At 31.6% G+C, this 21,808-nt stretch overlaps 1 long non-coding RNA gene across 1 annotated transcript; it reads left to right on the top strand.

The window, feature by feature from the left end:
- The first annotated feature begins 4,787 nt into the window (after positions 1–4,787).
- LOC146926139 (uncharacterized) lies at positions 4,788–6,675 on the top strand. Its single transcript, XR_015008106.1, has 2 exons — positions 4,788–5,694; positions 6,248–6,675. It is a non-coding gene; the product is annotated as an uncharacterized LOC146926139 (long non-coding RNA).
- Positions 6,676–21,808: the final 15,133 nt, after the last annotated feature.

Here is a 21,808-nt window from a genome sequence, read left to right as displayed (position 1 = left end):
TTTCGTCCCTGTATCTTTTTTTGTTCTAAAACAAAACCTGTAAGTTGTTAACTTTTTGGTTTTAGTCTCTAACGTTAACTTCTGTTAAAAAAATGCACTGCTGGCAAACGGAAACACGCGTGGCGAAGGCTGAGTTGACGTTAGTGGCTTACGTGGCCTGGCAGATGATAAGTGACTAGTTTTGAGGGACCAAAACCAAAAACGCAAATTTGCAGAGGGACGAAATTGAAAAAACGTAAACATCAAAATTTGAAATTTAAAAACTAGATCTTCTTCATCTATTTGTTTTATCTTGTTCTTCTCCCTGCCAATTTCTTCATCTCCCTGGAATCTCTTGTTCATCCCTTTGATTTGAACTCTACCTTTATTGTGTTGATCTTATTCTCCCATTTTTTTTGTTCATCATCAGACTCCTTAAATACCGTTTAGAGACCTCTCAAAAGACTTCACTATAGTCATCTTTCAGTTCAGAATTATACATGAATACAAATGCACTTGCTATATAGCTTGAACAATTTAGGGACATCAAACTTGGTGTTAATAGGGTTCCATGAATGGCTGCCCATGTGACAAAAAGGAAAGGCAAAAGGCAAATCTTTATCTCATGAATATCATTAACTAAATAAAAATGTGTATCATTTGTAATCATTGACCAACATTAAATAATGGTAAAATTCTTTTTCCATCAAAATTCACCTATATATGCACTTACCTGCACAACAAAAAAATGTGAGAGAAGGAACTTGTAGCTATATTAGAAGAGACAAAGCATCAGTCGAGATAGATATCTCAAAGGAGCAATGGGGCACAACAAAGAAAGACAAGTCTTTTACTATGAGAAGATGGATTTGAGAATGAAAGCATAACCAAGTAACGAGAGAAAAAGAAGTAAAACATGTTTGCTTTGGATTATTTAGGGCTTTGATTTCTTGTATTGGTGAGAATTAAAGAAAATAAGACATGTTTGTTTAAATGAAAGTAGTGCAATGATGTTTCAAAAGCAAGATACGAAAGAGTTATTTATGATAGATTACATGTTTGTCTTCGTATTTCCTGTATTAGGTCACTTTCTCTTCACATGAAGAATATCCATGTGTTCAATGTCGAGTGTTGAATAGGTTGTTCTTTTCAGTGGTAATTTTTCATTTTTCCCATGTAAAACAGAAGAGTTTTATTCCCTAGTTTGAATATAAAAGTTGTTGCTGGACGACAGTAGGGAGGTTAGGCAGGCTACTCATGATACCATGACCACTCTTATTACTTCTGTTAGGTTAAAACTTATACCTATTCTAATGGACATTTATCCATGCTTATTTTGTTAATGAATTTATGCATTCTTACCCCACCATGGAAGTTGTTGTTGCTTTATTTTGGGAATAAATTTATGTCGTGAATGATTGAACTTAATCCACATAGTCAGAGACTTGTAGTTGACTTCACTTCCCAGGCCACACCCTTCTTAGGAGAGATTTAGCTCCGCATTTAAGGACTTTGACGGGACCATGGTGGTTTGCACAATTTGATCCCCTCCCTTCTGAAGTTCACTTGTAACATGAGTTAATAGTAATGAAATGAGAAGACGTTCCAGGGAGATGAAGAAATTGGCAGGGAGAAGAACAAGAGAAAACAAATGGACGAAAAAGATATAGTTTTTAAATTTCTAATTTTGATGTTTACGTTTTTTCAATTTCGTCCCTCTGTAAATTTACGTTTTTGGTTTCGGTCCCCTCAAAACTAGTCACTTATCATCTGTCAGGCCATGTAAGCCACTAACGCCAACCCAACCATCGCCACGCTTGTTTCCGTTTGCCGGCAACACGTTTTTTTAACAGAAGTTAACGTTAGAGACTAAAATAAAAAAGTTAACAACTTACAGGGTTTGTTTTAGAACAAAAAAAGATACAGGGACGAAAAACAAAAGCACGTGAACTTACAAGGACCTTTTACATATTTAAGCCAAAAAAATGTATGACGCTTTTAATTATTAGATAAGTTTTGTAAATAAAAACGTGAACTTAATCTGTGTAAAATTTATCTGCCTATAAAAAAGTGTTTTTATAAGTTAAATGTATCATAGATTTTATGTATCATAGATTTTTTTTAGAGGAAATGTATTATAGAGTTGAATAGGATTTTGGTCTCTATAAATATACTCTTCTAATTTTAATCCATCTAAAAAATTTCTTCAAACAATAGTCTTCCAAATATTTTTCGTCAGTAAATTTGATAATCGTTGTTAACAGGGACAGAGCCAGGAATTTAAAGTCATGGGGACTAAGTACAAGGAACATAATTTGATTAAAAAAATAATTGAGTTGGAAATGAAAAGAATATTTTCATGAACACGCAGAAACGACAATTGACTAACCCAAACAAATAAACTCAAGTGGTTAAGGAGCACCAACGAAAGGACGGAATGTTCACGAGAACTTGAGTTGAGTTCATCAATTCTTTGTTGGACTTTACTTACTTCCTGGCCGAACTCCAGATCCCCATGACCCCTCTACCATATGATAACCAAAGGGTTGACACAAAAAATAAATGAGATATATACATTCCATTTAAAATGTGTTGCGAAGAGGACCATATATTTTACAAAATAGGAAAAACTTATTTATAATAATTTCATTTTTTTTCCGTTTTTACTCCCTCTATACATTGTCACATTAACTTATCTTAACAATGATGATCAAGTTTGTTGACAAAAACATTTTGAGGACTTTGAAATTTTTTTTTTTCAAGAAACAAAAAACGAAAAATGTTATATTTACACGAAACAAAAACATATTTAACCCTTTATTATATAAAATACAATATTCTAACTCGGTCGTTATATAATGTAACAAGAAGAAACTAAAATATTACACTGCCTATCTGAAAATTTCAACCTTCAATTTCTATCAATCTTTATGAATAAACACCCTCGAGACTATCTTAATCCAAGTACCTTTTCAATTACAATCAGCTATACCAAGTACCATTAAAAATATGTTAAAATTAAGTAGAAGGTGTATACTAATAATTTAATTTTTTTTATTGCAAGGACTAGCAAACGGTTTTGTCATTTCCTTGAGCAGAACACTCAAATATATATGGTTTTTTCAGCCTTTTGCCTCTTGACTTAGCATGAATGCATCCATGGTTTTCTCAGGTAGTGGTTCTATTCTTCTCTACCTTGGAGTTTAAAACCACTTAAAAAAAGTTACTCTAAATTAAGACCCTTGATTATGGGGACTATTTTCTTCTCATTTTATAGCCTAAAAGTACTGCCAAAGAACGCAGGTTAGCCAACAAAACAAGCAGATAGAAGAAAAACAAGTGGCGGAATGCTTTGGCACTCCCTTTAACTCTACACTGCTCGGAGTTTTCAATGTGTCATCTATTCTAACGCTTACACTATCCAACCATTGTTATAAATTATATAAAAAACAGTTTTTTAAATTTATTAAATAACTAATGTGTCTTTACATGATCAATTTTTAAAGTTTAAGTATGAGTGATTAATCACTTCCACATTGATTTTGAATCAGTTAAATTAATAAGGGTTTGTCTATCATGTGCAATATTGCACATGTTAGATACTAAAAGAAGTAACTTTTTATTGAAAATCATAATCATTTATTGAAAAATAATATATTTAATATAAAATACACAACTTCTAATATAAACTTATTACTTTAAACTTTTTAACATGTGTAAATTTACACATGTTAGAAAAACGCAATTAATAATATATAAAAGAGATTTGTACAAAAAATAAAAAAATAGTTCGCCGCATATTGACGTGTCAAGTGTGTTAGAAGTTTTCTATCGAATGAAAAGATATATGTTAAACAACATATTCATACTCATATATAAAATGTTTAAGATTTTGAATGAAGATGTGCTCTTTAAAACACTCTAGTCCACTATGATAATCCTCGGCCTCTCACTGTTGGGAAATACATGCATAATTTTCCTCCTCCGTGAACTCAAAATAGGCACTAGCGGAAACGTGAAATATAAGCGTAATGATACAAAGATAATTTTAGCGTGGAAAACCTTCTCAATGTGAGAAAGGGAAAAAACAACGGGACCCTTGAGCCTCTTTAAACTTCCACTATAATGATAATGGGAATACAACAACTTCACCCTTAGGTGGATCTCACTACAATATATCTCTCAATTTGTAAGGAACACTCTCACAAATTGACTCACTATTTCTCTCACAAGAAAACTCTCTTATGAGGATCAATTTTCTCTTGAGCAATACTCTCTTTCTGTCTTGCTTTTTGTTGTTCTTCGCTTGTTGTGTGTTGTGAATGCTTGCTCATGGTCCTATTCATAGGAGAAACAAGCCAAATTTGTCTTACATGCATGAAGACACTTGTCATTTGGCTTTCATGCAAAACACCAAGTGTCCCTTGCAATGCATGCACCACACCAAGTGTCCCTTGCATGCACCACATGTGTCACTTATACACTACATCATGTGTTACTCATACACTACACCATGTGTACACCATGCACCTTACTACTTGTCATCACATGCAACCTTCCATTTTGTCAAATGTATGTTAACCATGTGACAATGGCTGGACCCCACACTCACCACATCCCAACTCACTTAGTTTATTACTCTCCTTTTTAGGGGAACTTAGTTTACTTTTATTAAGGACTTTTCTCTTGTAACATTCTTTTAATGCAAAACCTTTTATATTAATCAACAATGATATTTGTAAATTATTTCTTAACACCCATTTAACATACACTTCTCTCTCTCTTCTAATCACATTTTCAATCTACCGCATCATTCTATTTATCAATTTTTCTCTCAAATTGTATACACTTTTGTGAGCCTCCACCAAACATTTTTCTTATATTAATATTGTCCTTTTTATCATACATTGATCATTATTTTTTCTCTCTCACTTTTTTCTATCACTTAATTACACCGCAAGAAATTAATTATGTGAAATATCTTTCAATTTCTTTTGACGGAAGGAAAATCTTTCAAACTTTTTTTTTTGACAAATCTTTCAATTAAAAGGTAACAAGCTGACAAAAAAAATTACTAACAAGATATTCTCTAAGACAATTTCAAAAAAAAAAAAGAAGAAGAAGAAAAAAATACTCTTTAAGACATACTTTTAACAACTTAATTTTTTTTTTCAACTGATAAATGTTTTTATAAAAGATTCAAATAAGTTTAGTAATTTTACGTATATAAAAGATGCAATTAGATTTTGTTTTTTTATCGTCAAAGAAATCTAATCTAATTAAATACAGTCTTAAAATATATATTTGAACATAGTAAACCATTTATGTTTTGTAGATTTCATTCTTGTTTTGGCAAAAATTTCTTTGTTTAAGTGAGATGTCGATAAGTTCAATGTTGGCTGCAACTATAACAAGGTCCAATGGTTGGTAGCACTTATTTCATGGTGAAAAGCCATTTCATTTGTTTGTTTGTGTATATATATGTTTGGGGTGTTACTTTCATCTGAGTCACTTTTAAAGCATTTTGTAGTGTCCACTCCTACAAACAACTAGCACACAGACTCATTGGTAGTTCACTTCATTTACATCCTTTTCAATCCCCCTCTTACCTTTTTCCTATCTTTCTCTTCTTCTACTTAATTTTGGTGAAAACCAAAATATTTGCTTGTTCATCATCAACTATTAATACTTTCCTATAAGCCACTTATAACCATGGTATGTATGCTAACTCACTCTCTCTTTTATGGATTGCAATTAAGAGAAGTATAGCTAATATTAATTGATTTGGTGCATATTATCAATTAATGTTCAACTAGTTATATTTAATTTCATATTAACATAACGTTGTTGATATTGTCATGCATTTTTCCTTGAGCTTTATTTTCATATGAACATTTAAGAATACCTAACATTGATTTAGTACTATGAGAATGTTGGTCATGATGGTTTTAATCATAGTTGAACGTAATTTTCATGTTAATTTCAAAGTCTAAGCACATTCTTTGTGAATGCAATACTCTTTCTGGTCTTTATTATAAGAAATAATTCATTTTTTAGATTCATTGAATAATTGATGTATCTGGCCCTTATTACAGACCATATACATTAATTATTCAATGAACTTAAAAAATAAACCGTTTCTTATAATGAGGACTGAATGAAGTAATTGATTGACTTTTAGACATACATTTGATGTTGCCGAAGACCACGGAACTTAAAAAATGAACTGTTGCTTATAATTTAATGCGATTGGCTTTTGCATTTGCAGATTCTAATGCCCTTAATGTTGGGTTCACTTATGAAGCTGGCAAAGGCACTAGTGTGTGAACCTACTACAACACTCACAACCATTCTTTATTATGGAAATTTGCTTCCCAGAAATCTTAACTTGGAGAGATTAGTACGAAGAGAATTTCTTCACCAAGAAAATTATTTCTTCCATTTTCTCATTACAATGCTGAGGTGTGTCTGGTAATTACTAGGACATGCATGATTTATCAAATTATGTGAAAACTCAAGAGATCCAGTTAATGTATGTACTTTTGGAGGCACACCATGTGGTGGCTTAGTAGAGTTGTTGAAAAAGGGAATGTATATAGATGTTTCATGTTTCCTAAGACACATTTTTTACTTTTTATGAGTGATGCTATGCTACTAAATTATTAATCCAGATATATATATTGTGGTTTTCATCAACGATGGATGAACTTTTTGTGTGGACATTTTATAATGTTTGGGATTGGATGCTTATAAAAAAAAAATGGTTGGAATTGGAAGAGAAATGATATTTTGACAACTTTTGGACAACTTTCTCTCTCATACTCACATGATGTTGTTATCCTCTCTCTTCCTTTTTCTCTCTCCATTGTTTTTGACCAATGAGAAGTGAGAAAAACAAGATTGTCAACAAAGTTATCATCAAATGGATGTCAAAATATCATTACTCAATTGGAATTACATGTTTCTAACGTACTTGGGGTTGATGTTTTCTATGAATCTACAACTACTACTGCTGGCTTAACTTTGCTATGATCGATGCAACCGATTTTAGCTTCTGAATTTGATACACTGAAGACATAATTGAAGTCATACATAATACACTTGCTTTACGCAACATTGCTTGTACTATTAGATAGTTTAGTTTGGGTTCGATAAAGTTCTATGAATGCAACGATGTTAAAATTTTTGAAGAAAAACTTTACTTTTTATTGAAATTTTACAACACATTACAAATTAGTCTTTGTAGTTACACATAAGTAATACTCTATTTACAAACACGAGCCGTGCTTACTAAATCACATCAAAATGATGTTTTAGAGTTGAATTGCAGCCTTTAAGGCAGGGAGAATTGATTGTGTTTCAGCAAAAACGGTGTTCCAACCCTCCTTTTACTACATCTCTAAGTATATGTTTGGTTGAGCGGCAGCGAGAATTAATTTTGATAAAATTGAGTTTATGAGAATTGATTTTAGTTAAAAGTGAATTGGATGTAACGTGGTTTACGTTTGGCTACATGCAAGTAAAAGTGATTATGATTTATATATGTTGTTTGGGTAGTTTTTATTAAAATTGATTTTAAATGTGTAATTTCCAAAATGACCTCTACACAATATGTGTATTTATCAATTTATTTTGTTTGGATAATCTTCATTCAGGTTCTTTTGAATGTATAATAATCAAAATAAGTTTTAATATTAAATGAAATTTTTATATTCTCTTTATTTTATTTTAATTTATTAAATAAATTTTTTATTTTAACGTATTGATAAAATAAATATTTATATTTATCATTCAATGACATAAGTTTAATTTAATCTTCGTTGATCTGTTTTTTCATGCCAATTTCGGTTGATTTATTAAAGAAAGTAAAGGACAATAATGGAAAAATACACCGTGAAAAACATACAATTGGGAGAATCAATTCACACTCAACGCAGAAGCTAGCATTTCCAGCTTCAGCTAAACGCAATTCTGGACAGTGGAATTGATTTTACATATGAAAAGCCAAACAACATTAGAGCATAGTTAACTCATGTTTGAGTGCTTCCAACGTACGTTCACAATTGCAAACGCTCAACCAAACACATACTAATTATCCTATGTTATATATAAAAGGAAGAAAGTTCTGCCCATAATAGCAAAACCCTAGGCCCAAATATAAACTTCTTAAAACGACAAAATGACCATCCTACCCTACTTTGTCCTTCAGCAAAAAGACCCTGTCATTTGTACTATTGGGGGGCCTAAAATGTATCCTTAGTGTAAAGGATAATGCATGCAACAAGCTAGGTGTTACCCATACAATAAAACAAGTGTCTTGACCCATGAGGAATACATGCAACAAGTCATATGTCAAGAGGAATACATGCAGAAGGCCAAGTGTTACCCATGCAATAAACCAAGCGTCAAAAGGAATACATGCTGAAGGGCAAGTGACATCCACGCAATAAACCAATACATTCAGCAAGCTAAGTGTCATCTATGCAATAAACCAAGTGTCATGACTCGTGAGGAAAACATGCAACAAGCCAAGTGTCAAGAGAAATACATGCATCAAGCCAAGTGTCATCCATACAATAAACCAAGTGTCAAGAGGAATACATGCAACAAGCAATGTGTCATCCATGCAATAAACCAAGTGTCACGACTCATGAGAAATAGTCGCAACAAGCCAAATGTTAAGAGCAATACATGCAACAAGTCAAGCGTCATCCATGCAATAAACTAAGTGTCACGATTCGTGAGAAATACATGCAACATACCAAGTGTCAAGAGGAACACATGCAGCAAGCCAAGTGACATCCATGCAATAAACCAATACATGCATCAAGCTAAGTGTCATCTATGCAATAAACCAAGTGTCATGACTCGTGAGGAAAACATGCAACAAGCCAAGTGACAAGATAAATACATGTAGCAAGTCAAGTGTCATCCATACAATAAACCAAGTGTCATGACTCATGAGGAATACATGCAACAAGCCAAGTGTCAAGAGGAATACATGCAACAAGCCAAGTGTCATCCATGCAATAAATTAAGTGTCATGACTTGTGAGAAATACATGTAACATGCCAATTGTCAAGTAGAATACATGCAGCAAGCCAAGTGTCATCCATGCAATAAACCAATACATGAAGCAAGCTAAGTGTCATCCATGCAATAAACCAAGTGTCATTACTCGTGAGAAAAACATGTAACAAGCCAAGTGTCAAGAGAAATACATGCAGTAAGTTAAGTGTCATTCATGCAATAAACCACATGTCATGACTCATGAGGAATACATGTAACAAGCCAAGTGTCAAGAGGAATACATGCCGTAAGCCAAGCGTCATCTATGCAATAAACCAAGTGTCACGACTCATGAGGAATACTTGCAACAAACCAAATATCAAGAGGAATACATGCAGCAAGCCAAATTTCATCCATGCAATAAACCAAGTGTCACGACTCGTGAAAAATGCATGCAACATGCCAAGTGTCAAGAGGAATACATGCAGCAAGTCAAGTGTCATCCATGTAATAAACCAATACGTGCAGCAAGCTAAGTGTCATCGCTGCAATAAACCAAGTGTCATGACTCGTGAGGAATATATGCAACAAGCCAAGTCTCAAGAGAAATACATGCAACAAGCCAAGTGTCATTCATGCAATAAACCAAGTGTTATGACTCATGATGAATAAATACAACAAGCCAAATGTTAAGAGGAATATATGCATCAAGTCAAGTGTTACCCATACAATAAAATCAAGTGTCATGAGATCATGAGCAATACATACAACAACCCAAGTGTGAAAAGAAATCAATGCAGCGAACCAAGTGTTAGCCATGTAATAAACCAAATGTCATGATTCACGAGGAATACATACAACAAGCCAAGTGTCAAGGGGAATGCTTACAACAAGCTAACTGTTACCCATGCAACAAAACAATTGTCAAGAAAAATATATGCGACAACCCAATTGTTATCCATGCAGTAAACCATGTGTCAAGAGAATTACATGCAAAAAGTCAAATAATATTCATGCAATAAAAGATATCTCTTTCTTTTACCCTCATGAATCCCAATTTTTTTTCTTCAGATTTGTAGAATTCTAAATAGTGAACAACCTTATAAATGTATGACCTAATATGTATGTAGATCAAATAAAGACTTATATGTAATTTCATTCATATATGTTGTCGAGGTATTTCAAATTATTTATGAGATTGTTATTATTTTTAATAATGAATTTTTACGCGAATAGTTTACTGTACATTTTTTTAGGGAGATATGTGAGAAAATTCCTCTTTAAACATATTTAATTACCCATAAGCACCTCAAACTTTCGAATATACCTCCACTGAAAGTTATGTGCCGTTCCCTTGTGAACGAGTTACAAATCGTTCCTAGAATATGGAGTTAAGAACCGATCCCAGGATTGGGAGTTAAGACGCAATAAGGAGGTAGTGGACACCAATCCAAATTGTTGGTGTGGATTAACAAATCTTAACCGTGTTCTTCAAAACTTCATATTTGACATGAGCTTCCACTTGATCCACTTGAGACATGATTCACTTAAGAGTGTACATACATGAGAAAATATCAGATAACAATGAAATGAAAGAAAGGATAAAATGAAATGTAGATTCACTGGAGACATATATTTATATAAAATACGGTGCAATATTATCCACGTAAATTGTTGATGCATCATACATCACATAAAACATAAAATGCATATATTTATATATTGTTAGTGATGTATTGACCATAAAAAAAAAATGTCAGTACATAATTTGTCTCTCCACAAAAGTATCTTCTCATGACTCATCTTCATCTTTCATCTATAGTTTCCACTCCGCACATTAGGGAGGTCGTAGACACCCATCCTTCAAAAATACATGAACAAAATGATCGGGAATTAATCCAAGGTGCATAATGTGGGAATTTGGGTTATGCGGTGGATGATATCTAATTGGGAAAAAGGTTTCACGAATTCCGTTTTTAATTTTTGTTAACTCAATTTTATTGTGGTGAGTTATAATAATGTCACTTATATTCGATAACGTCAACCACTTTTCTTTTGGTGCAATTTCACTCTTTGAATTTGGAGGTTACAAACCATCTGATATATTTAAAACGTGCTTCAAAGCCAAATATCGGTATATAATCATTCTTATGATTATTTAACTCTTTAAGCAATGCATATCAAATCATGGAATGACATTCTTCACACCTACCAAGATGCTCAACTACAACTCAAAATTTACAATTACCATTACCCCTAAAATCCACAATTTTTTTTCAATGTATGGTCACGTGACTGAAGGCATACCATTAATATGATAAATGTTTGACCGTGAAACCGAATTAGTCAATGGATTACCAATACAGACACATTTTATTTTAGGGAATGGCAAATTTTTTTGTGAGTCAACATGCTCCCACAAAGATGGAGATTGAATAGTCGAGCTGTCATTTTGTGTAGACCCCACTCTCTTTTTGGCGACCTTTGTTTCTACCTTTTATTTGGCAAAGTCAACATCGTCGTTTTCTGAAAATGCTATATGACACATCTGCTCATTAGTATGTAGTTTCATTTTGTAATTCCCTTTCTCGGGACATTTTTGAATACGATTCCACTCTGTTAGGACAAAAAAATCTTCTTTATTTTCTTTCACACCATCATCCAACCTCAAAACATAACCTCTTCCGGTGAGTGTTTACTTCATCCAAACAAATGTGGTTCATACAAACACAAGGCAACCTATATATACGATGTCCTGATCACACAACCATACTTCTAATGATTGATACCACATTCCTTTAAATGAGATACTTCATGATAAATAATGTTTAATCCAACTCTTGAAACCCTATACTCTAAATTAGGGTAGAATAAATTGCCTTGGCATCTGACGCAGTACGGAAGCATGGGCTAGCAAACACTGAACCTAGATTGAAAAGAACAAGTTTGCAAGCGACAAACTTGTGAAAATAGGGTTCCGGAATCCACCAGATATTGAGAAAACTCTCTAAAATATTGTTGAATGAAAAAATGTTATGTCATAGGCTACAACTGTTAAGCTTAAATAGGGAAATAATAAACTCTAATGGGCCAAAAATAACAAACTGAAAACAAAATAGAAAGTTCTAGAAAATTAGGCTTAAATAATAAAATACTATTAAATTACTAAGAAAACCCTCCTGCATTGGTATCTATGTTCCAAAGCAGTACAACTCCGAAAGATGTTTGTATCTCATTGAACTGCAACTGTAACATATATTGAATTGCCTCCGAACCTCTAGCCAAATCTTCCTTACTATCCATCAAATATTTCTCCAGCTTTTCATGTGCAGGTTCAACTCTATAGTGGTTGTGTTGCCAAGATGAAGACACAGTTTGTCCATGCCCTCACAATTTTTCCTTGAACATATTTAATATGGTACTTTCAATATAGTTGAGTAGATTTGCAAAGTTCCTACCCACCTATTAAAATTGCATAACAACTTCAACATATGATTCAACATATGATTCTTTCGAAGGGGATTCAACCATATTTTCTCACGATTTCACAATGTTGTTAACTAACTCCTTAGACTTCACCTCTTTGGCATCCTTATCGTTGCCATCCACCACATATGAATCTTTTTCTTTGCCATCAACCTCTTGGTAATATTTCTCTTTGAAATTCTTAGATTTGACTTTGCAATTCGTATTGCATTTAGCTTTCACATTTTTAGAAATATGAAACTGACACACTAAAGTAGTAGTTTATGGAAAACATTGATGACAATATTCATCAGTGCGGTATCCATGTCAGTCACAACCACCTTTGCGATATCGTCTTCATATTTCGAAAGATCATGACAATTTTGTAGAACTCAAGTGAGGTTTATTTTTCTTTAGACGTCAAAAATTGAAAAACCTAGTGGCTCAGAATTAATTATGTTCAAGGAATTTTTTTTTTCTTCTTGTGTGTGTGAGGAAAAAAATTATGTTCAAAGGCCACTAGTTTAAGATCAAAAGGACTTGCAGGGTAATGATTATAAGTAGGTATTTGATTGTCTTGCCCAACAATTAATTATTAGGTGAATGTTGGCTCAGAATTTCACCGTAGGAATTTTACTCATCATTAGAATTTTTTTATTTTTTTTATTTTATCTTTTACATTATATTAGATAGTATCTCTATTAATCACCACAAATAAAAGATAGTATCTCACCATCTCTATTAAATAAAAATAGTATCTTTTTTTGAGGAATAAAAACAGTATCTTAGAATATCACTTGAGAGTAATTTTTTTTTTTTTTTTAAATTTGAGAAGTTGGGAGTAGATTTTATATTGTTTATTTTTATTATGATTTGTTCTTGATTTATGATTGAATTTATGTATCTCTATAAATAGAGATTAATATATTTCTTTTGCAACAAGTCACGGATTAAAATTTAATGCTTTGTGTCAAGTCTTTTGCTTCAAGTCAGATATCAGTAGTTAATCCTAACCCGCTTTGCATCCTCTTGAAACCCTAACCCGCTTTTGTTGTTTCTCTTCTTCTCTATTGACAACACCTATAACCATGGTAAGTATGCTAACTCCCTCTTTTTCTACATTCGTGGTTTGTAATCAAAAGAAGAATAGTTGGACGATGACTAATATAAGTTTTTTTTTTTTTTGGGTGATAACTAATATAAGTTTTCTATATGCATATGCATGTTGATTTCTATGTGTTTAGCAATTAACTTCAGCAAGTTATATTTACCCTATATTAACTTAGTTTTTTTTTATGAACATTCTCGTATCTTACGGTCTTTTTCTTTTATGAACATAAATCTTGCTTTTATATTTAATTATTTTTAAGAAAATTTAAAATTGAAGTTAATTGTCTTGTGAATAGTAGTACCCACATTCTTTTTATAGGTAACAAAGAATTGACTTTATATTTTTTTAAGTAATCTATTGGTTAGAAATTCAACCTTTATGTCACAAGTAAGGAAATTCGGGTTTGAGCACCGACCCTGCATATTATAATACATTATCCCTAACAATTGAGTCAAACTCACCTGCACAAAAAAAATTGACCTTTAATAAATCTTAAAGTGATTGATTAATTAGAATTTGATGTGATTTGCTTTGCATTTTGCAGGTCCTAATGCCCCTAATGTTTGGTTCACTGGTGAAACTGGCAAAGGCACTAGTGTGTGAACCTACTTCCACTCTCACAACAATTCTCTATTACGCGAATTTGCTTCCTAGAAATCTTAATTTGGAGAGATTAGTGCGAAGTGAATACCTTCACCAAGAAAACTATTTTTTCCATGTTCTCATTACAATGTTGAAGTGTGTCTGGTAATTAGCAGGACATGCGGTACCAAATTATGTCAAAATTTAAGGGAACATCATTTAGGCATGTACTTTTTGAGACACATTTTATTTTTGTTCCCACCCCATCATGATTTTTGATTTTATTTTCTCCTTGATGTTGTTACTAATTATTATTCCACATGCATTGTGGATTTCATCAACGATGAATGTACTTTTTTTTGGTGAAGATTTTATAATGTTTTGAATTGGAATAACATGCTTCGAACGTATCCGGGGGTGATGTTTTCAATGAATTTACAACTAGTAGTGTATCTTAGATATATCGATCGATGCAACTGATTTTAACTTCTGAAATTATTTTATAGTTTGAAATTTAAATACCACATAAGAATATAATTGAAGTAGCCCATACTACACGTACTTTTGGTGAACGGGGATGAATTTTTTTTTTTTTTTGGGGCAAATTTTTTGTTATCTCCAATAAACATGAGTCGTGCTTATTACAAAAATATACTTCCCAATTTCTTAACATAATCATTGATCATGCCTCTATTACATTAAAAAACAGTGTGTTTTTTTGTTAAAAAAAATGTGTTTAAAGGCTTGTTACTAACATATTGAAGGAAAGAACTAGAAAGTGAGTGAGGAAAATAGAAAGAGTTTAAATGATTAATTCATATTAAAGAGATCAAGAGACTCTAGGATTTAACTTTAGTTTGAATACTTATTTTCTTGTATTTAATTTTTTGTTTATTCTTTTTCATTCTATGATGATAGTATTTTAAATTGTTAAATTTAGATAGAAAATTAAAGTTCAGTCATATTCCTTCCCTCAAAAAAAAAAAAAAAAAAAGGTTCAGTCATATTCCTCCAATTCCTATGGAGAAAAGACCCGATAATCTAAAATTCAGTTAGGAGGCAATTAAATTCTATCAAATATCGTTAAAATTAGATATACAACTTGGATACTCCTATTGATAAATTTAGAGCCCGTTTGAGTTTTTTAAGAAAAAAAATCACTTTTAAGAGTTTTGCATCCATTTGTTATAACTTTTTAAAAAAATTAGAATTTAAAAAAAAAATCTAAAAACAACTTCAAATGAGAAGTTGTTGAGAGCGGCTTCTCAAAAAATAGTGTTTTTTTTAAAGGAGAGAGAAAATATGGTTTAAAAGATTGAACTAATTTTGTAACAAAAAATCTCTTTTACATAGTTGTATCCCAACAAACTAAATTATTTGTTTTAAAAAAAGTGATTTTTATTACCGTAAACAAACGCAAAATAGATTCTGATTTTTCATAATATCTCTAAAATATAATCTCTAAATTTTGTTACGGATTAAAATAAAAGTGATTTTGACATAAAATAATTTAGAGATTATATTTTAGAGATTTTGTGAAAAATCAGAATCTATTTTACGTTTGTTTACCGTAACAAAAATCACTTTTTTTAAACAAATAATCTAGTTTGTTTGGATACAACTATATGTTATGTCAAAATCACTTTTATTTTAATCTGTAACAAACGAGCCCGTAATCATGTACTATATTAATCAAAAGTTTAGAATTTTACTTTAAGAATTTTACTTTAATTTTAGAAATTTAAGTGCTGCGAATATTAACAAAATATATAAAACATAATTAATATATCATTTTTAAATAAAAAATGAATATTATATAAATCATATATTATTGATTCTTCTTTCTTATCTTGTATTAAATATGACTCTTTGAGTCATTCATGTTAATTGCTCATAGCATCACCAACTGCACCATGCCACCAACACATCCCTTTCATTCTTCATGTAGTAGGCATGACTCTGAGAGCCTTGAATGTTATGTGATAATGAAGGTTATATACGTTACAAATACAAAGTGAATTTAAATTCTAACATCTATTAGATTTAAGTATTATGCATCTATTATCTATCAAATAACTATTTTTAAATAATTGCACACAATTTTATATCACTTTATTTTATCTTCTTTTGATTTCTTTCTTCTTTTTGTCACATGCATAAAAATAAAAACACTTGTGTGAGTGTACATGCACCTTGCTAGTGGGAATGTTGATATCTAAATCGAACCAAATTCAAAACACAAATTGATCTATAAAAACAAAACACTGCACACAAAATTGAAAATCATTGGATGTGTTTCAATGACCTTTTATGAAAACTATTTGAATCGGGTTACATATTCTTTTTTATAACCAAACCACATACATAATTTTTTATATTTCAAATGTAAATGAATCACTCTCATTCAGTAATATTAAATTTTAGTATATTATATGTTATATCTACATCAAACTAATTACCTTATGATTTCATTACAATATTAATAATAGTTTTACAATTCTAATTTGGATATCCTAAAATCAATCCAAATTAAACCAAATTAATACAGTATATTTAATTGAATCACATTATTTTAAATGAGAATTGCAAATCAAACCAAATATTATGTGATTTTTCTATTTGGATTAGATGATTTTTTGCTTTAAAATCGACCCAAATCACATCACGAACAACTCTCATTACTAATACTAATGCAAAAATCAGTATTCATATAACTATTAACACATATTATTCATAAAAAAAAGTCGAAATTTATAGATATTTTAAACATTATTAAGAAAAGGGAAAACTACACCTACCTCCCTCGAGTTTTCTTTAAATGTCACAAACACCCCCTCTAATTTTAAAATAAACACTAACCTCCCTTAAGTTTTCAATAAATAGATAAGTACATCCCTTCTCTTTTTACATCTCTTTAACAGTGTTATACTTCCGTTAAAATATAAACATGAATCTAAAGCTCTCACCATCTTTGGCCATTCACATCTATTAAAGATAACCCCTCCCACAAAACCATTGAATTGCTTGCTCACTCACTCAGCTCTCACCATCTATTGATTCTGAAACAAAGATTCACCCTACATCTGAAGCATACAAGCCAATTTAAAGACAAAAACAAAACAAAAAAACAAAAACATATCAAAAGGGAACTAGCAGATGAACATGATTAACCACAAGCCAATTCAATTTTAATCTTATGTTTTGACAAATTACTATCTTGGTAACCAAGACTTGGTTGGAAGCCACGGATGGGTTTGGAAAATGAACCTTCAATTTGATTTTCTTTTGGTGTGAAACTTGATGTTGACAGAGTTTAAAGATAAAATTGGGAATGGAAAAAAAAAATCACAGAAATATATCTACATGAACACCCTGCCACCGCAAAACTGCTTGTATCCATTCCCTAAAGAATTTAGATTAATGTTGTTAAAATTAATTGGTTGTACATGCTTAACTGGTAATTCATATTATTGCTATTTTGATAGGTTGTTTTTTCTCAACTTAACAGATTGTTAACAGAGTTAAGTTGAGGGGAGTTTATTGTATTTTATGAAACAAGAGGGGAGGTATGTGACATTTAACAAAACCTTAGGGGAGGTTAATGTAATTTTCCCTTAAGAAAAATATGTGCCCTCTCAAATATAGGGCCCTGGGCGGTCGACCATACGACCAAGCTTCGGGCCACCATTGATGGTAAGATTGACTTTTTTGTCCAGTTTGATGTTATACATCTATTCAAATTGACGCCTTTAATATTACTTTTAGATTTATTAAGTAGTATTCGTTACATAAAAAGTAACAATATTTTGAAAAACAATTTTGAGGGTTGAAAATTTATGTTTTTTTTTTTACCAATTTCTTACATATAGAATATTAAAGTTATTATAAAAAAAAAACATTAAAGTTTAAAAGAAATCAAACTATTTAAGTTCAAATATCTTGCAAAGAAGATCTTTTAATTAAATTTTTTAAGTATCTTTCAAAGATCCTAATAACAATAATATTTCAAAACAAACAAACATTATCATTCAACAATAAAAATAATGTCTCAAAATATTTAACAAAAAAAAATCTCAGCAATAAAACATTGTTACCTCATTCACTACAATCAAGGTTTCACGTTGATGTGATCCTAAAATGCTCTACCTTGACAAGAATAATAAAGTCATTATTGAATAAAAGAACCAAATTATTTTTGGTTCAAACTTTTTATTTTCGTAGGTAAATATATATGTCTTGTTTTTGTCATATCTAGAGTTCTGGATGTCCGATTGAGGTGTTCGTTGAAGCGTTGGAAAGGCTACAAAATTATCTACATTTCATATGTTTAACTCAGGAGCAAAATCAGCTTGTATCATGGTCTAAATGAGCTTAAAACTTTGGGATGTGATTAAATTAAAGAGCTGACCAACATCCAAGCAATCAAGAGCAAGATGTCGAGGCGCACACTTAAGGAAAGAAATTGTTTGCCAACATCTACGCAATCAAGAGAAATTATGAAACCTTTCAATGATGAAATCAATAAGCAACCTTTTTGTAACAATTCAGCATCGTAGGCATTTATGTTAGCATATTTGCTTAATTAATTATTTTCGTTCAAATTTTCCTTTGTAAAAATAGTGTGGACCTTTGTGTATAAAAGACACATGAAAATTGAATAAAAGGCGGATGAATTTTGATAAAAAAAAGTCACTTTATGTGAATTTGGAAGCTTTGCTTTCTTTTTGGTTCTGGATTGAACCATGACTTGATCTTATCAAGAAACCATGTTTCTTGTGGCGATCCTCTACCAAGCTGAACATCTTCCTTGGATTGGGAATTTGAATTGGCTACCATTTCTGTCTATTACCACCGTTCTTCACTTTTTAATATCATACTTTATCAAACATTCACAAAAATACAAAATTCAAAATTACATCCCCTTGGTCCTTCATCAAGTGGTATTCAGAGCACGGTTTTGTTTGGGACAATTTTTTGTTTCAATTTTGAAATCTTGTGTTGTTTTTCATGTTATCTTTGCAATTCCTTCAATTTATTTTCTTTTTGAAGTATTAGAAAAAAAATTGAAAAAAAAGAAGAAGAATGTCTCGAGAAATACGAAGTGGAGAGCTTCTCATGGTAAGGAAAATGTTGGAAAATCAAGTCATGAAGGAAGATACAAGTAAAAAAGAAAACATTTTCCAAACAAGATGTCTAGTACAAGGAAAGGTATGTGCTTTAATTATTGATGGAGAGAGTTGCAATAATTTTGCTAGCACGCGTTTAGTTTCTAAACTTCACTTGGAGACTAAACCACATCCTAAACCTTACAAACTTGAATGGCTTAGTGAAAGTATAGAAATATTTGTTGACAAACAAGTAGAGGTTTGTTTTTCAATTGGAAAATATGAGGATGTTGTTTTGTGTGATGTAGTACCTATGATGGTTAGTCACTTGTTGTTAGGGAGACCTTGGCAATTTGATAAAAGGGCTAACCGTGAAGGGTATTCCAATAAATATTCTTTTGTTCATCATGATCAAAAGATTATTCTTGCATCATTGAGTCCTAGTGAGGTAATAGAAGATCAAAATAAAATGAGAGAAAAATATGAGCAAGAAAGAAAAGAAATAGAAAGAAAAGAAAGTGAGGAGAGAAAAGAAGCGGAAGAAGCAAAGAAAAATGAAAAACAAGACAAAAATAGTTTGAAGTCATGGCATACTACAACACTAGTACCTTCTTCTACGTTGGTTTGTGTTTTTAAATGTTGGGATTCTTCTAATATTGTTCAATTCTCTAACATTCCTTTATGTCATAAAGAGAACAAAGTGAATGAAGAAATTTTTTCTCAACAAGTGGATGGAAATTATGAGCTTTGGAATGATGATTATGTCCATGAATCACAAAGAGAAGAAATTCCAAATAATTCCTCCAATAAAAATGAAGGGCTGTTTAAACTTGAAATCTCTAAATTGGAAGTTACTTGGTATGGATTCTATAGATTTATTTTTGACCCGGGAGGCATTCAAACCATAAATTCGAGGTCGAACTCTCTTGAAGAGGGGGGGGGGGGGGGGGGGGGGGGGTATGATGTGATCCTAAAATGCTCTACCTTGACAAGAATAATAAAGTCATCATTGAATAAAAGAACCAAATTATTTTTGGTTCAAACTTTTTATTTTCGTAGGTAAATATATATGTCTTGTTTTTGTCATATCTAGAGTTCTGGATGTCCGATTGAGGTGTTCATTGAAGCGTTGGAAATGCTACAAAATTATCTACATTTCATATGTTTAACTCAGGAGCAAAATCGACTTGTGTCATGGTCTAAATGCTTAAAATTTTGGGATGTGATTAAATTAAAGAGTTGACCAACATCCAAGCAATCAAGAGCAAGATGTGGAGGTGCACACTTAAGGAAAGAAATTGGTTGCCAACATCTACGCAATCAAGAGAAATTAAGCAACCTTTCAATGATGAAATCAATATGCAACCTTTTTGTAACAATTCAGCATCGTAGGCATTTATGTTAGGATTATTTGCTGAATTAATGATTTTCGTTTAAGTTTTCCTTTGTCAAAATAGTGTGGACCTTTGTGTATAAAAGGCACATGACAATTGAATAAAAGGCAGATGAATTTTGATAAAAAAAAAGTCACTTTATGTGAATTTGGAAGCTTTGCTTCTTTGTGGTTCTGGATTGAATCATGACTTGATCTTATCAAGAAACCATGTTTCTTGTGGCGATCCTCTACCAAGCTGAACATCTTCCTTGGATTGGGAATTTAAATTGGCTACCATTTCTGTCTATTACCACCGTTCTTCACTTTTTAATATCATACTTTATCAAACATTCACAAAAATACAAAATTCAAAATTACATCCCCTTGGTCCTTCATCACACGTCAACATTAACATCAAGTGCATCAATAGTATGACGGCCATCTTTATTCCATGATCTAAATTTTAGGTTTCAAGCAAAACTAGCCCGCGATGCAGTGAGCATATTGTACAGATGACTAAACACAAAATACGAATTGTGTTGCAGTTGCCATATCTATAAAAAAAAACCTCATAAATTAATAAATTAGTAAACGTCGTCTAAAAACTCATTTCTCTTCTTGGAAATGTTGCAGGTCCGGTTGTGGATACTAAGATCTGTTATCTTATTGAATTTGTTGACTTTCATATTTACAATAATATAGTAAAAATTTGTGTATTTTAAATTTGGATTATTGTAACACTCATACTAAATTTATCAAGAATATTTATCATACACGTTAAACTTAGTAATGAATACAATAAAATTACAACAGAATTTCATTCGAATGATTACAAACATCATCACAGGTCCGTACATCTGATAAAAATAACATCTGTCAAATACATATATCTGATACATATACGAAAACATTGAAGATTATCTAAACTGGTACGAAGCATGTATATATACATATAGGTAAATTGTCCGACTTCCTTCTATTGATCCTTGCCACGAGCCAACTGCTTATCTGAAATAAAGTAAAGGGATTGGGATGAGACAAGACGTCTCAGTGAGTTCCACATATCCTAGGTTTTAGGCAATCTCGGGTAACCTATGATCGTCATCTATCTGTACATAACTTAATTTAGAATCTAATGTGTTGTTCTGCATAACTAGCGATCGGGGGAGATCTAAGATCGCT

Source organism: Medicago sativa, chromosome 4 (genome assembly GCF_051527215.1).
Source record: "Medicago sativa cultivar Bolivia chromosome 4, Bolivia_mono, whole genome shotgun sequence".
NCBI lineage: Eukaryota > Viridiplantae > Streptophyta > Magnoliopsida > Fabales > Fabaceae > Medicago > Medicago sativa.
This window is presented reverse-complemented; position numbering and strand designations above follow the sequence as displayed.